General features: G+C 43.3%; 1 protein-coding gene across 2 annotated transcripts in view; it reads right to left on the bottom strand.

Annotated features, from left to right (window-relative positions):
• Positions 1 to 17,184, bottom strand: part of GRK4 (G protein-coupled receptor kinase 4) — a 105,471-nt gene that overhangs the window by 15,630 nt on the left and 72,657 nt on the right. The window lies entirely within an intron of this gene.

Genomic DNA, 17,184 nt, shown 5'->3' with positions numbered 1-17,184 from the left:
AGCTCTAGAGGCCACGAGCCACGACTACTGAGCCCGCGTGCCACAACTACTGAAGCCCGTGCGCCTAGAGCCTGTGCACAACTACTGAAGCCACCGCAATGAGAAGCCTGCGCACCGCAACGAAGAGTAGCCCCCACTCACTGCAACTAGAGAAAGCCCGCGCAGCAATGAAGACCCAACACAGCCAAAAATAAATAATTAATTAATTTAAAAAAAAACTATAATGGATACTATATTAACTATGAAATAGCAAATAAACACTCCCTGTCGGAACACCAAGAGGCTTATACACAGGGACAACAAGAGACAAATAATATGGAGTTTTTCTCTAAAGAACAAATGGTAATAGTGTCAAGGAAATAATAAATAAAATGAAGGAACTTCATTTAAAAAACTGTTACGTGTTAATGCCTTTATATAGGAAGATTAAAATAGTTATTAATTTCCTTGTGAAAATAATAAATCATAGAGAACATTCTTTTGAGTGTATAGAAAGAGAAACCAGCCCTGGAGGCAGGCGCCCTGTTCAGCCCACTCACCACCATATCCCCAGCTCCTAACACTGTACCTGGTGTCTTGTAGGTGCGTGACAAATATTCATGGAATAAAGTGGATAACTAATGAGAACCTACGCTATAGCACAGGGAACTCTATTCAATGCTCTTTGGTGACCTAAATGGGAAGGAAATGTAAAAAAGAGGGGATAAATGAATACATATAGCTGATTCACCTTGCTGTACAGCAGAACCAACATTGTAAATCAACTATACTCCAATAAAAATTAATTTTAAAAAATTTATGGAAGAACTGAATGAATCAACCAATAAATATTTGCAGAACACTAAAAATATGCAACATGCCCTCCAAGGCACTGAAAGAGTTTTAAACAGTCGCCGTTGTGCCCCCCAACAGGAAGACTAACCTTCGGCTTGGCCAGCTCGGTGGCCTTGCCCGCGTGCCCGCCCGCCTGGGAAAGAAGGAGGGTAGAGGGCTTAAGAGCACACCCAGAGCCACACAGCCTGGGTCTGAGCCCCAGCTCTCCCATTTATTACTGTGTCTCAGGTTCCTCCTTTCAAACACGAAGATTCTCTCCATAACGCACCTTTCACGTATTTCATGTCTAAGCAGAGGACTGGCATCTTGTGAAATTTTAAGTATCCCTGGTCTTATTTTTTTAAATTAGAGTGTGTTTTTTCAATTGAGAAATAAAAAGTAAGACTACTGGGAGGGAGGGGCAAGATGGCGGAAGAGTAAGACGCGGAGATCACCTTCCTTCCAACAGATACATGAGAAATACATCTACACGTGGAACTGCTCCTACAGAACACCCACTGAACGCTGGCAGAAGACGTCAGACCTCCCAAAAGGCAAGAAAATCCCCACGTACGTGGGTAGGGCAAAAGAAAAAAGAAATAACAGAGACAAAAGAATAGGGACGGGACCTGCACCAGTGGGAGGGAGCTGTGAAGGAGGAAAGGTTTCCACACACTAGGAAGCCCCTTCGTGGGCAGAGACTGCGGGTAGCAGAGGGGGGAAGCTTCGGAGCCACGGAGGAGAGCGCAGCCACATTGGTGCGGAGGGCAAAGCGGAGATTCCCGCACAGAGGAGCGGTGCCGACCAGCACTCACCAGCCCGGGAGGCTTGTCTGCTCAGCCGCCGGGGCGGGCGGGGCCTGGGAGCTGGGGCTCGGGCTTCGGTGCTAGCCGGGAGGGAGTCCGGGAGGGAGACTGCAGCTGCCAAAGAGGCAAGAGAATTTTTCTTGCCTCTTTGTTTCGCGGCGCGCAGGGAGAGGGGATTCAGAGCGCCGCCTGGACGAGCTCCAGAGACGGGCGCGAGCCGCGGCTATCAGCGCGGATCCCACAGCAACAGGGACGCAGAGGGAAAAACGGAGAGATTCCCGCACAGAGGCTCGGCGCCGAGCAGCACTCACCAGCCCGGGGGGCTTGTCTGCTCGCCCGCCGGGGCGGGCGGGGGCTGGGGGCTGGGGCGCGGGCTTCGGTCGGGTCCCGGGGAGAGGACTGGGGTTGGCTGCGTGGACGCAGCCTGGGGGGTCTGGCGCGCCACGGCTAGCCGGGAGGGTGCACGAGGGGGGGGTCTGCAGCTGCCGAAGAGGCAGGAGACTTTTTCTTGCCTCTTTGTTTCGCGGCGTGCGGGGGGAGGGGATTCGGAGCGCCGCTTGGACGGGCTCCGGGGACGGGCGCGGGCCGCGGCTGTCGGCGCGGACCCCAGGGACGGGCGTGGGACGCTGGGGCTGCTGCTGCCGCCACCGGACAGCCTGTGTGCGAGCGCAGGTCGTTCTCCGCGCCGCCCCTCCCGGGGGCCTGTGCGGCCCGCCGCGGCCGGGCTCCCGTGGTCTGGGGACGGCTTCCCCGGGAGAGCGCACGGCGCGCCTCAGGCTGCTGCAACGTCACGCCGGCGTCTGCCGCCGCAGGCTCGCCCCGCCTCCTCCGTACCCCTCCCTCCCCCCGGCCTGACTAAGCCAGAGCCCCCGAATCAGCTGCTCCTTTAACCCCGTTCTGTCTGGGAGGGGAACAGACGCCCTCAGGGGACCTACATGCAGAGGCGGGTCCAAATCCAAAGCTGAACCCCGGGAGCTGTACGAACAAAGAAGAGAAAGGGAAATCTCTCCCAGCAGCCTCAGAAGCAGCGGATTAAAGCTCCACAAACAACTTGATGTGCCTGCATCTGTTGAATACCTGAATAGACAACGAATCATCCCAAATTTAGGAGATGGACTTTGGGAGCAGGATATATTAACTTTTCCCCTTTTCCTTTTTTTTGTGAGTGTAGATGTGTATGCTTCTGGGTGAGATTTTGTCTGTATAGCTTTGCTCTCACCGTTAGTCCTAGGGTTAGGTCCTTCCGTTTTTTTTTTTTTTTTTTGGCTTAAAAATTTTTTTTTTCCCTAATAAATGTTTTCTTAATAATTTTTTCCTTATTTTCTATTTTTAAAAAAATTTTTAATAAGTTTTTTCATATTTTTTATTTTAAAAAATTAAAAAATTTTTTTTCTTAATAAATTTTTTCTAAATAATTTTTTTCTTATTTTTAGTATAAAAAATTAATAAATCTATTTTTAAAAAATTAAAAAAAATTTTTTTTCTTAATAAATTTACTCTTAATAATTTTTTTTCTTATTTTTTATTATAATTGCTTTATTTTATTTTTTTCTTTCTTTCCATTTTTTCTCCCTTTTATTCTGAGCCGTGTGGATGAAAGGCTCTTGGTGCTCCAGCCAGGCATCAGGGCTGTGCCTCTGAGGTGGGAGAGCCAACTTCAGGACACTGGTCCACAAGAGACCTCCCAGCTCCACGTAATACCAAACGGCGAAAATCTCTCACAGATCTCCATCTCAACATCAAGACCCAGCTTCACTCAACGACCAGCAAGCTACAGTGCTGGACACCCTATGCCAAACAACTAGCAAGAGAGGAACACAGCCCCATCCATTAACAGAGAGGCTGCCTAAAATCATAATAAGGCCACAGACACCCCAAAACACACCACCAGACGTGGACGAACCCACCAGAAAGACAACATCAAGCCTCATCCACCAGAACACAGGCACTAGTTCCCTCCACCAGGAAACCTACACAACCCACTGAACCAACCGTAGCCACTGGGGACAGATACCAAAAACAACGGGAACTACGAACCTGCAGCCTGTGAAAAGGAGACCCCAAACACAGTAAGATAAGCAAAATGAGAAGACAGAAAAACACACAGCAGATGAAGGAACAGGGTCAAAACACACCAGACCTAACAAATGAAGAGGAAATAGGTAGTCTACCTGAAAAAGAATTCAGAATAATGATAGTAAGGATGATCCAAAGTCTTGGAAATAGAATAGACAAAATGCAAGAAACATTTAACAAGGACGTAGAAGAACTAAAGAGGAACCAAGAAACGATGAAAAGCACAATAAATGAAATTAAAAATACTCTAGATGGGATCAATAGCAGAATAACTGAGGCAGAAGAACGGATAAGTGACCTGGAAGATAAAATGGTGGAAATAACTACTGCAGAGCAGAATAAAGAAAAAAGAATGAAAAGAACTGAGGACAGTCTCAGAGACCTCTGGGACAACATTAAACGCACCAACATTCGAATTATAGGGGTCCCAGAAGAAGAAGAGAAAAAGAAAGGGACTGAGAAAATATTTGAAGAGATTATAGTTGAAAACTTCCCTAATATGGGAAAGGAAATAGTTAATCAAGTCCTGGAAGCACAGAGAGTCCCATACAGGATAAATCCAAGGAGAAACACACCAAGACACATATTAATCAAACTATCAAAAATTAAATATAAAGAAAACATATTAAAAGCAGCAAGGGAAAAACAACAGATAACACACAAGGGCATCCCCATAAGGTTAACAGCTGATCTTTCAGCAGAAACGCTGCAAGCCAGAAGGGAGTGGCAGGATATACTTAAAGTGATGAAGGAGAAAAACCTACAACCAAGATTACTCTACCCAGCAAGGATCTCATTCAGATTTGATGGAGAAATTAAAACCTTTACAGACAAGCAAAAGCTGAGAGAGTTCAGCACCACCAAACCAGCTTTACAACAAATGCTAAAGGAACTTCTCTAGGCAAGAAACACAAGAGAAGGAAAACACCTACAATAACAAACCCAAAACATTTAAGAAAATGGGAATAGGAACATACATATCGATAATTACCTTAAATGTAAATGGATTAAATGCTCCCACCAAAAGACACAGACTGGCTGAATGGAGACAAAAACAAGACCCATATATATGCTGTCTACAAGAGACCCACTTCAGACCTAGAGACACATACAGACTGAAAGTGAGGGGATGGAAAAAGATATTCCATGCAAATGGAAATCAAAAGAAAGCTGGAGTAGCAATTCTCATATCAGACAAAATAGACTTTAAAATAAAGACAATTACAAGAGACAAAGACGGACACTATATAATGATCAAGGGATCGATCCAAGAGGAAGGTATAACAATTGTAAATATTTATGCACCCAACATAGGAGCACCTCAATACATAAGGCAAATACTAACAGCCATAAAAGGGGAAATCGACAGTAACACAATCATAGTAGGGGACTTTAACACCCCACTTTCACCAATGGACAGATCATCCAAAATGAAAATAAATAAGGAAACACAAGCTTTAAATGATACATTAAACAAGATGGACTTAATTGATATTTATAGGACATTCCACCCAAAAACAACAGAATACACATTTTTCTCAAGTGCTCATGGAACATTCTCCAGGATAGATCATATCCTGGGTCACAAATCAAGCCTTGGTAAATTTAAAAAAATTGAAATCGTATCAAGTATCTTTTCTGACCACAACGCTATGAGACTAGATATCAATTACAGGAAAAGATCTGTAAAAAATACAAACACATGGAGGCTACACAATACACTACTTAATAACGAAGTGATCACTGAAGAAATCAAAGGGGAAATCAAAAAAAACCTAGAAACAAATGACAATGGAGACACGACGATCCAAAACCTATGGGATGCAGCAAAAGCAGTTCTAAGAGGGAAGTTTATAGCAATACAAGCCTACATCAAGAAACAGGAAACATCTCGAATAAACAACCTAACCTTGCACCTAAAGCAATTAGAGAAAGAAGAACAAAAAAACCCCAAAGCTAGCAGAAGGAAAGAAATCATAAAGATCAGATCAGAAATAAATGAAAAAGAAATGAAGGAAACAATAGCAAAAATCAAAGAAACTAAAAGCTGGTTCTTTGAGAAGATAAACAAAATTGATAAACCATTAGCCAGACTCATCAAGAGAAAAAAGGAGAAGACTCAAATTAATAGAATTAGAAATGAAAAAGGAGAAGTAACCACTGACACTGCAGAAATACAAACGATCATAAGAGATTACTACAAGCAACTCTATGCTAATAAAATGGACAACCTGGAAGAAATGGACAGATTCTTAGAAATGCACAACCTGCCGAGACTGAACCAGGAAGAAATAGAAAATATGAACAGACCAATCACAAGCACTGAAATTGAAACTGTGATTAAAAATCTTCCAACACACAAAAGCCCAGGACCAGATGGCTTCACAGGCGAATTCTATCAAACATTTAGAGAAGAGCTAACACCTATCCTTCTCAAACTCTTCCAAAATATTGCAGAGGGAGGAACACTCCCCAACTCATTCTACGAGGCCACCATCACCCTGATACCAAAACCAGGCAAAGATGTCACAAAGAAAGAAAACTACAGGCCAATATCACTGATGAACATAGATGCAAAAATCCTCAACAAAATACTAGCAAACAGAATCCAACAGCACATTAAAAGGATCATACACCATGATCAAGTGGGGTTTATCCCAGGAATGCAAGGATTCTTCAATATACGCAAATCAATCAACGTGATACATCATATTAACAAATTGAAGGAGAAAAACCATATGATCATCTCAATAGATGCAGAGAAAGCTTTCGACAAAATTCAACACCCATTTATGATAAAAGTCCTGCAGAAAGTAGGCATAGAGGGAACTTTCCTCAACATAATAAAGGCCGTATATGACAAACCCACAGCCAACATTGTCCTCAATGGTGAAAAACTGAAACCATTTCCACTAAGATCAGGAACAAGACAAGGTTGCCCACTCTCACCACTATTATTCAACATAGTTTTGGAAGTGTTAGCCACAGCAATCAGAGACGAAAAAGAAATAAAAGGAATCCAAATCGGAAAAGAAGAAGTAAAGCTGTCACTGTTTGCAGATGACATGATACTATACATAGAGAATCCAAAAGATGCTACCAGAAAACTACTAGAGCTAATCAATGAATTTGGTAAAGTAGCAGGATACAAAATTAATGCACAGAAATCTCTTGCATTCCTGTATACTAATGATGAAAAATCTGAACGTGAAATTAAGAAAACACTCCCGTTTACCATTGCAACAAAAAGAATAAAATACCTAGGAATAAACCTACCTAAGGAGACAAAAGACCTGTATGCAGAAAATTATAGGACACTGATGAAAGAAATTAAAGATGATACAAATAGATGGAGAGATATACCATGTTCTTGGATTGGAAGAATAAACATTGTGAAAATGACTCTGCTACCCAAAGCAATCTACAGATTCAATGCAATCCCTATCAAACTACCACTGGCATTTTTCACAGAACTAGAACAAAAAATTTCACAATTTGTATGGAAACACAAAAGACCCCGAATAGCCAAAGCAATCTTGAGAACGAAAAATGGAGCTGGAGGAATCAGGCTCCCTGACTTCAGACTATATTACAAAGCTACAGTAATCAAGACAGTTTGGTACTGGCACAAAAACAGAAATATAGATCAATGGAACAGGATAGAAAGCCCAGAGATAAGCCCACGCACATATGGTCACCTTATCTTTGATAAAGGAGGCAAGCATATACAGTGGAGAAAAGACAGCCTCTTCAATAAGTGGTGCTGGGAAAATTGGACAGGTACATGTAAAAGTATGAAATTAGAACACTCCCTAACACCATACACAAAAATAAACTCAAAATGGATTAAAGACCTAAGTGTAAGGCCAGACATTATCAAACTCTTAGAGGAAAACATAGGCAGAACACTGTATGACATAAGTCACAGCAAGATCCTTTTTGACCCAGGTCCTAGAGAAATGGAAATAAAAACACAAATAAACAAATGGGACCTAATGAAACTGAAAAGCTTTTGCACAGCAAAGGAAACCATAAACAAGACCAAAAGACAACTCTCAGAATGGGAGAAAATATTTGCAAATGAAGCAACGGACAAAGGATTAATCTCCAAGATTTACAAGCAGCTCATGCAGCTCAATAACAAAAAAACAAACAACCCAATCCAAAAATGGGCAGAAGACCTAAATAGACATTTCTCCAAAGAAGAGATACAGATTGCCAACAGACACATGAAAGAATGCTCAACATCATTAATCATTAGAGAAATGCAAATCAAAACTACAATGAGGTATCATCTCACACCGGTCAGAATGGCCATCATCAAAAAATCTAGAAACAATAAATGCTGGAGAGGGTGTGGAGAAAAGGGAACACTCTTGCACTGTTGGTGGGAATGTAAATTGATACAGCCACTATGGAGAACAGTATGGAGGTTCCTTAAAAAACTACAAATAGAACTACCATATGACCCAGCAATCCCACTACTGGGCATATACCCTGAGAAAACCATAATTCAGAAAGAGTCATGTACCAAAATATTCATTGCAGCTCTGTTTACAATAGCCAGGACATGGAAGCAACCTAGGTGTCCATCATCGGATGAATGGATAAAGAAGATGTGGCACATATATACAATGGAATATTACTCAGCCATAAAAAGAAATGAAATGGAGGTGTTTGTAATGAGGTGGATGGAGTTAGAGTCTGTCATACAGAGTGAAGTAAGTCAGAAAGAGAAAAACAAATACAGTATGCTAACACATATATATGGAATCTAAGGGAAAAAAAAAAAAAAAAAGAGGTCATGAAGAACCTAGTGGCAAGATGGGAATAAAGACACAGACCTACTAGAGAATGGACTTGAGGATATGGGGAGGGGGAGGGGTGAGATGTGACAGGGTGAGAGAGTGTCATGGACATATATACACTACCAAATGTAAAATAGATAACTAGTGGGAAGCAGCCGCATAGCACAGGGAGATCAGCTCGGTGCTTTGTGACCACCTAGAGGGGTGGGATAGGGAGGGTGGGAGGGAGGGAGATGCAAGAGGGAAGAGATATGGCAACATATGTATATGTGTAACTGATTCACTTTGTTGTAAAGCAGAAGCTAGCACACCATTGTAAAGCAATTATACTTCAATAAAGATGTTTAAAAAAAAAAAAAAAAAAAAAAAAAGTAAGACTACTGACAAACTGACGAAAACTCCAAGTCTGAGAACACAGTCTGCTGGTGGGGCCCGCACAGGCACGAGCGCGATCCGGGATGTCTGGCAACACCGTGCGTGAGTGCAGCCCTCGCCTCGCGCTCCCACTATTCCTTGCGATAGATTCCCGAGGAAAACACTCGAAGAAACAAGAAACGGGAAATGCCTCGACACAGGCTGCGCCCTGCAGCACTGACCAAACCAGCAGGAGCCTGGGGACAGCCCCCCACCTATCGGTGGGGACTGGGCACATCAAGCCTGCTCTTCTGCTGGCACTTAGTGCTATAGAGTGATCTCTGCTTAAAAAAAAAAGGGGAGAAAAATAGTGTAATTCTGTTACTGTCATTAGGAACTAACGTTTTCAGCGTTAGGATAAAAAAAATACAAAAGTGAAATGAAGAAGTTGATGAGATCTGGAAATATCAATATGAATCCATGATGAATGTTTTCTTTTAAAAGGAACAGCACATTTTTTTCTCTGTCCATGGAACAGGTCTAGGAAGAATGACCAACAGGGCAGCAATGAGCAACCTCGGCGCCCACACGGTGGTCTCACGATGCGGCTTTCCGCACAGAGGACCGGGGCCCTCTGGAGAAATGGTGGATCCCAGGTCTGGGTCAGCACACGGGCAAGACAATCCTGGAACATCTCCTTACAGCAGAAGACAAAGAAGTTAGCAAAGACTACTGGACACCCGCTGGCCAAAGATGGGACAGTCTCAACATCAAAAGGAATGATGACTCCAAAGGCCCGTAACGTATATAAGTGTTTAGTCCACACATTCATAATGATACCAAACAGAAAAAACAAAAACCTCGTTTGTCATCCTGGAGAATGACAGAGAACTAACATAATATTCTGAGAAATGAAAATAAAGGGAAGTATTCAAGTGTTTCCTCTGCTTTTCCTGAACAAACAGGTAAACAACTGTTTTTGTTTTTGTTTTGGCCGCGTTGGGTCTTCGTTGCGGTGTGCGGGCTTCTCATTGCAGTGGCTTCTCTTGTTGTGGAGCACAGGCTCTAGGCGTGCAGGGTTCAGTAGTTGTGGCACATGGGCTCAGTAGTTGTGGCTCGCAGTCTCTAAAGTGCAGGCTCAGTAGTTGTGGCGCACAGGCTTAGTTGCTCCATGGCATGTGGGATCTTCCTGGACCAGGGCTCGAACCCGTGTCCCCTGCATTGGCAGGCGGATTCTTAACCATTGCGCCACCAGGGAAGCCCCAGGTAAACAAATGTTGATGAGGCAAAGTTCTTTTTTACAGATGAATCCCAACAAATAAGAGCAAAAGGAATGATAGCGTAAGACTCTCATCATTTTATCGTGCGGTGAGCCCACTGGAATGAGGTAACTACTGAGTGAAAGGCTGGTGGGAACTGGATAATGGATGGATCAGTCTGACAGCAAAGAGAGACACTCAGCCATCACACGCCTCCTGATGTCATGTAACAGGAAGGACACACCAAGTTTGCTCACCAACGATCAAACCTGGACCTAGTCTGGCCTCCAGATCTAACTACTGGCTTACAGGAAAAACGAGGATAGGGAAGGTGCTAAATCCAGAGCATGGGAAATTCTATAGCACAAACGTCTGTGGACGTCTGCCAGGGCTGCCATAAAAAGTACCACAGACCAGGTGGCTTAGACAACAGAAATTCATTTCTTCACAGTCTTGGAGGCTGGAAGTCCGAGATCAAGGTGTTGGAAGGCTTGGCTTTTGTCCCCTTTCCCCGCGTCTTCACGTCTGTCTCCCCCCCACCCCTCCCCCCCGTGTGTCTCTGTCCCAGTCTCCTGTTCTTATAAGGACACCAGTCATATCGGATTAGAGCCCCCCGCAAAGACGTCATTTAACCTAAATTACATCTTAAAAGACCTTATCTCCAAATACAGTCACATTCTGAAGGACTGGGGCTTAGAGCTTTACCACATGAATTTTGGAAGGACACAATTCAACCCATAACACCTGGTTTCACAAATAAATGACAAAAAGAAGCAGGGAGGAGGAACCTATGAAGTTACAAAAGACCCAAAAAGATATCAACCAAATCTAATGTAGACTTCACTGGACATTAAATACACAACTATAAAAACACTTATGAAATAATTAAGGAAGATAAAGCCAATGGGATATTAGGTGATATTAAGGAATCATTAAATAGTTTTGGATTTAATAATAGTATTGTAGGGACTTCCCTGGTGGTGCAGGGGTTAAGAATCTGCCTGCCATTGCAGGGGACACGGGTTCGAGCCCTGGTCCAGGAAGATCCCGCATGCTGCGGAGCAACTAAGCCCGTGCGCCACAACTACTGAGCCTGCGCTCCAGAGCTTGCGAGCCACAACTAATGAGCCCGCATGCCACACCTACTGAAGCCCACGCACCTAGAGTCCGTGCTCTGCAACAAGAGAAGCCACTGCAATGAGAAGCCCGCACACTGCAACAAAGAGTAGCCCCCGCTCACCACAACTAGAGAAAGCCTGAGTGCAGCAACGAAGACCCAACGCAGCCATAAATAAATACATCAATTTGTTTTAAAAAAATAGTATTGTATTTATATTAAAAACAGTATCTGTATCTTTGATAAATATTTTTATAGATAGAAGAATATGATGCATAGGATTCCCTTTAAAACCACTGTCAATAATAAAATGCTCCTGGTTTTTACAAAAACTCACTATTTATCCCAGTCTTTAGGGATATATCTATTTCATAAAACTAGGAAGGCCTCTATAGAAAATATAAGCATGATAAAGTTTTCTTTGTTATCTCAACCACCAGATGAATTTCATAAACCAAATCCCCCTTAATTTATAAGTTTGCAAAAAAGACTGCTTCCATATTTAGGATGGACAAATGGTAAATGTACCTCACAACGTAGAATAGATGATAAACAGCTTTTTTAAAAAAATCTAAATTCAATCCAAATGTCAAGTTCTACTTTACAGATGAAAACAGAAAACCTAATAAGCTGTCTATAAGGGAAGTGAAGAGGTACTTACAGACAATCCTGTTACTCTTATGTTCTATGGCTTACTGGTGCAAATTAGTTCTTCGGAATTTTAATTCTAAGATAGTAGACATCCTAAAATCAATTGTATTTTTTAAGTCAGAGAAACTAAAGTATAGCTAGGATTACATTTTTAAAAATTAAAAGAGTAGGAAAACACCAAGAAAAGATTAAAAGTCTCCTGAAATCAAGAAAAGCAAAACAAAGCTTTGTCATTCCTTTCTATGCTTAACTGGAACGGGACCAGGTCCCTGGTGGATAAAGAACAAGTAACACAGTAATTGCCACAGACATGATGCTGAGCGCCTGCCTCAGGGCAGGATGGAGAAGGCCACAGCGGGCCTACGCCGCTACTGGCCACAACTAGGAGCCACGTGACCAGCCTGGATGGACCAAAACGTCTGAGGAGGAGATCCACACAAAGGCGCCCTGCTGGGGCAGCAGGTGTTTCCCTCAGAAGCATTTGCAAAGCCTGGTCAAGCCAGAGGCTGCCGACTGGGAATGGGGGACACACAGCGGCTCTCCAGCCGCTCTCACCTGGACGCCTACCGAGGCTGGGAGCAGCCGGATGCCGAGAATGGAGACTTCTGAACCCCTGGAGACTGTTGTAGGGACGGAGACACCAGCTCGGATTCCAACGCTCGTGTGGAGTGCGCCAGAGAGACCGTGCTGGAGGTGAGGGGCCTCCTCAGAATCCAGCAATCCAGGTAAGGGGAGCATGCTGTGCCCAAGCTGGATTTATTTCAGGAATGAAAGATTAGTTTAACACTGGAAAATTAACTGGTGGATTAACTATATTAAAAGGAAAAAAGAACAATATACAGTCATTTTGGTAGAAAAAGCACTGACAAAATTCAGCCACCATTCATTTTTTTTTAAAAGGAAAATTCTTAAATCTGAAAGAGAAGTTCTATAAAAATACTACATCTGATTTCATACTTCATGGTGATACACTGAAAGGTTACCCCTGAGATCAGAAATAAGGAAAGAATTCCCACTATTACAACTTCTATCCAACATTGTATTGAAGGTCCCACCCGGTGTCACGAGGCAAGAAACAGAAACAAAAGGCTGAAGAATTGGAAAGGCAGACATAAAGTGGCCAAGTGCAGATGGCATGATGGTGTCTGCAGAAAATCCAAAGAGTCTACAAACTTTTAGAATTCAGTGGATTTAACATGGTCACTGGATATAAAGTCAATTGCAATTGTAACCAAAAGCACAAACCACGGAAGAAAAAATTGATAAGATGGACCTCATTAAACTTAAAAACATTTATATTTGTTAAAGGAAAGGACTGGTATGAAAAATAAACACAGAACTCTTAAAACTCAACAATAAGAAAACAAACAACCCAATTAAAAATGGACAGAAGACCTGAACAGACACCTCACCAAACAAGATAAACATCTGGCAAGTAAGCATATGAAAAGAGGCTCCACATCCTGTCATCAGGGAAACGCAAATTAAACTAGATCCCACTCCACACCTGTCAGAACGGCCGGAATCCACAACGCTGACAGCGCCACGTGCTGGCGAGGATGCGGAGCGGCAGGAACTCGCATCACTGCCGCTGGGAACGCAGAATGATGCAGCCACACTGGAAGACAGGTTGGTGGTTTCTCACAGAACTAAACATACTCTCATCATATGATTCAGCAATCCCACTCCTTGGTATTTACTCAAAAGAGCTGAAAACTTATGTCCACATAAACTTTACACAAATATTTATAGCAGCTGTACTCACAGTTACCGAAACTTGGAAACCACCAAGATATCCTTTAGTAGGTGAAAATAAATAAACTGTGGTCCATACAGAGAAATATTACTCAGCACTAAAAAGAAATGAGCTAACGAGGCATGCAAAGACGTGGAGGAACCTTAAATGCATGTTATTAAGTGACAGAAGCCAATCTGAAAAGGCTACAGACTGTGTGAGTCCAAATCTACAACATCTGGAAAAGGTACAACTATGGAGACAGTGACAACATCAGTGGTTGCCAGGGGTTGGGGGTGGGGAAGGGATGAACACGTGGAGCACAGAGAATTTTTAGGGCAGTGAAACTACTCCATAAGATACGATAATGAACATATATCATTTCACATTTGTCAAGACCCACAGAATGTGTAAAACACAGAATGAACCCTCATACGTGCTGTGGACTTTAGTTAATAATACTGTACCAATATTGGTTCATCAGTTGTCACAACGTCTCACACACTAATGTAAAATGTAAATCCTAGGGGAAACTGTATTTTGAAATACCAGCAACAGGTAAATAGAAAATGAAGTTTTAAGAGCAATACCATTAAAAAACATCAAATAACAAAAATGTGTAAGAACTTTACAATGAAACTACAAAGTGATATTGAGAGAACTTAAGAGACCCAAATGCGTAGAACTGTATACTATGTTCATAAATTCAAAGATTCGATATTAATTAATTCTCTGAAAATTATTCTATAATTCAATACAATTTCAATCAAAATCCCAATACATTGTTGCTTTCCCCTCTAGAAATTGACCAATTATAAAAAATCATCTGGAAATGAAGGAGTCTAAGAATAGCTCAGGTAATCTTGAAGAACAGTAATGATGCTGGAGGACTTGAACAGAAATCAAGACTCACTAGAAAGCTTCAGTGGTTAAGGGCTATGGTGCTGGTTCAAGGATGAATAAAATGACCAAGGAAACTATAGAGTCCAGAGACAGATCCACACATATAGAGACACTAGGTTTATGTAAAATGTGACACTCCAAAGAAAAGGGGACTAGATGATCTTTGCGATGAATGGTGTTAGTTAACTGGTTATATATTTGAAAAAAATGTGTCAACCTCTACTTCATACCATGCACAAAAATCAGTTCCAGAGGGACTACAGAAGTAAATGGGAAAGATAAAACAGTAATATATTTATTTATTTATTTATTTTTAATTTATTTATTTAATTGATTTTTGGCTGTGTTGGGTCTTTGTTGCTGCGCGCAGGTTTTCTCTAGTCGTGGAGAGCAGGGGCTACTCTTCGTTGCGGTGTGCATGCTTCTCATTGCGGTGGCTTCTCTTGCTGCGGAGCACGGGCTCTAGGCGTGCGGGCTTCAGTACTTGTGGCATGCGGGCTCAGCAGTTGTGGCTCACGGGCTCTAGAGCACAGGCCCAGTCGTCACTGTGCACAGGCTTAGCTACTCCACGGCATCTGGAATCTTCCCCGACCAGGGCTCAAACCCGGGTCCCCTGCATTGGCAGGCGGATTCTCAACCACTGCGTCACCAGGGAAGCCCAACAGTAATGTTTTTAGAATAAAACATAAAACATTTTGAGGTTCAGGCCAAGATTTCTTAAACAAAACACAAAAGCACTAAACACACTGAGTCCAGGGCAGCTGCGGACCGTGAGTCCTGAGAGAAGAGAAACAGCAAGCTGGGGCCTACAACCTTCTTGGCATCCTAGCCGGGAGAAACCCTTAGGTCTCAGCACAGGACGGGGGACCCAAGCAGAGCAGACGGCCTTGCTAAGCTGAGAAGACGGAAGTTAGAACACGGGAGAGATAGATCAGCTCAAGTTTGTGGGATAACGTTCTGGAGAGGAGGGAGCCATGCAGAGAAAGATCTGCAAATATATGCACGGAGTTTCCTTGAGTCCACTTAAAAAAAAAAAGATTTTTAATAAGCAATATATTCACATGGTACTACAATGAACACTACTACAAAGTAATAGTGAGAGAAACTGAAGGAGCCCCAAACATATAGAACTGTAGACTACGTTCCTAAATTGGATGATCCAATATTAAGATGTCAGTTCTCCACAAGTTTTCTATAGATTCAACACAGTTCCAATCAAAATACCAGCATGTTGTGGGTGTTTTGGGTTTTTTTTGTTTTTTGTTTTTTTGCAGAAATTGAATTGTATACTAAAAACATATATAAAGGTGTCAGTATGACTGGAAAGTCTGCTCCCCCTATGCTATTTTAACTCTTAATAGTTTCTTTTTATTTTTTATAAATTTATTTATTTTTTATTTATTTATTTTTGGCTGCGTTGGGTCTGCATTGCTGCGCGTGGGCTTTCTCTAGTTGCGGCGAGTGGGGACTACTCTTCGTTGCGGTGCACAGGCTTCTCATTGCGGTGGCTTCTCTTGTTGCAGAGCACGGGCTCTAGGCATGCGGGCTTCAGTAGTTGTGGCATGTGGGCTCAGCAGTCGTGGCTCACGGGCTCTAGAGCACAGGCTCAGTCGTCGTGGCGCACGGGCTTAGCTGCTCCACGGCATGTGGAATCTTCCCCGACCAGGGCTCAAACCCATGTCCCCTGCATTGGAAGGCGGATTCTTTACCACTGGACCACCAGGGAAGTCCCAACATACCTTAATTTCTAAACATGTTCGTGGCAAATCGTTTAGATGTTTTTGCACTTCAAAAAAAAAAAAAAACCCTTTGGTTGCAGCTTATTGCTCCTTTTTTAAAAAATTAATTAATTTATTTATTTATTTTTAGCTGCATTGGGTCTTCGTTGCTGTGTGCAGACTTCTCATTGCGGTGGCTTCTCTTGTTGCGGAGCACGGGCTCTAGGCGCATGGGCTTCAGTAGTTGCAGTGTGTGGGCTTCAGTAGTTGTGGCTCTCGTGCTCTACAGCGCAGGCTCAGAAGTTGTGGCGCACGGGCTTAGTTGCTCCACGGCATGTGGGATCTTCCTGGACCAGGGCTCGAACCCGTGTCCCCTGCGTGGGCAGGAGGATTCCTAAGCACTGCGCCACCAGGGAAGTCCCTCTTCATAGTTTCTAATGACTCTTTTTTTGTGTCTTTACGTATATACAAGCAAATACAAATATCCCTGATCATTTTCCCCTTTTTACACAAGAGGAAGCACACTGCACGCTGCTCTCACCTCACTCTTTCCCAGTTAACAACATCTCCTGGAGACACTCCTCAACCCCACACGGGGCATGAATCCCCGCTCTGGTTAACAGCACAGCACAAGGAATGAACCACGGGCTCAGAGCCCAAAGCTGTGAACAGGCCCTTGGGCAACACTCTTCCAAATCTCAGCATCACCTCCCACGAAGCGAGACTCCACTCCCTCCGCACAGGTGGCTGCTCTGTGCACACGTGTCAGGCACCACGCGGGAAGCACGTGGCAGAAGCATCAGAGGAGTCTTTGCACTGAACGCGCCCCACGTCCGCCTTCAGGATTCTTTGCCCTCAATGCCGCCGCCCCTCTCCTCCTCTGCAGGAGCCACGCCGGCCTGGGCTCATTCTCCACTGGACCGTGAGAGTCCTGAGACCACCAC

This window comes from Eubalaena glacialis, chromosome 5 (genome assembly GCF_028564815.1).
Source record: "Eubalaena glacialis isolate mEubGla1 chromosome 5, mEubGla1.1.hap2.+ XY, whole genome shotgun sequence".
Classification (NCBI taxonomy): domain Eukaryota; kingdom Metazoa; phylum Chordata; class Mammalia; order Artiodactyla; family Balaenidae; genus Eubalaena; species Eubalaena glacialis.
The sequence above is the reverse complement of the archived record's forward strand: the minus strand, read 5'-3'. Positions and strand labels throughout refer to the sequence as shown.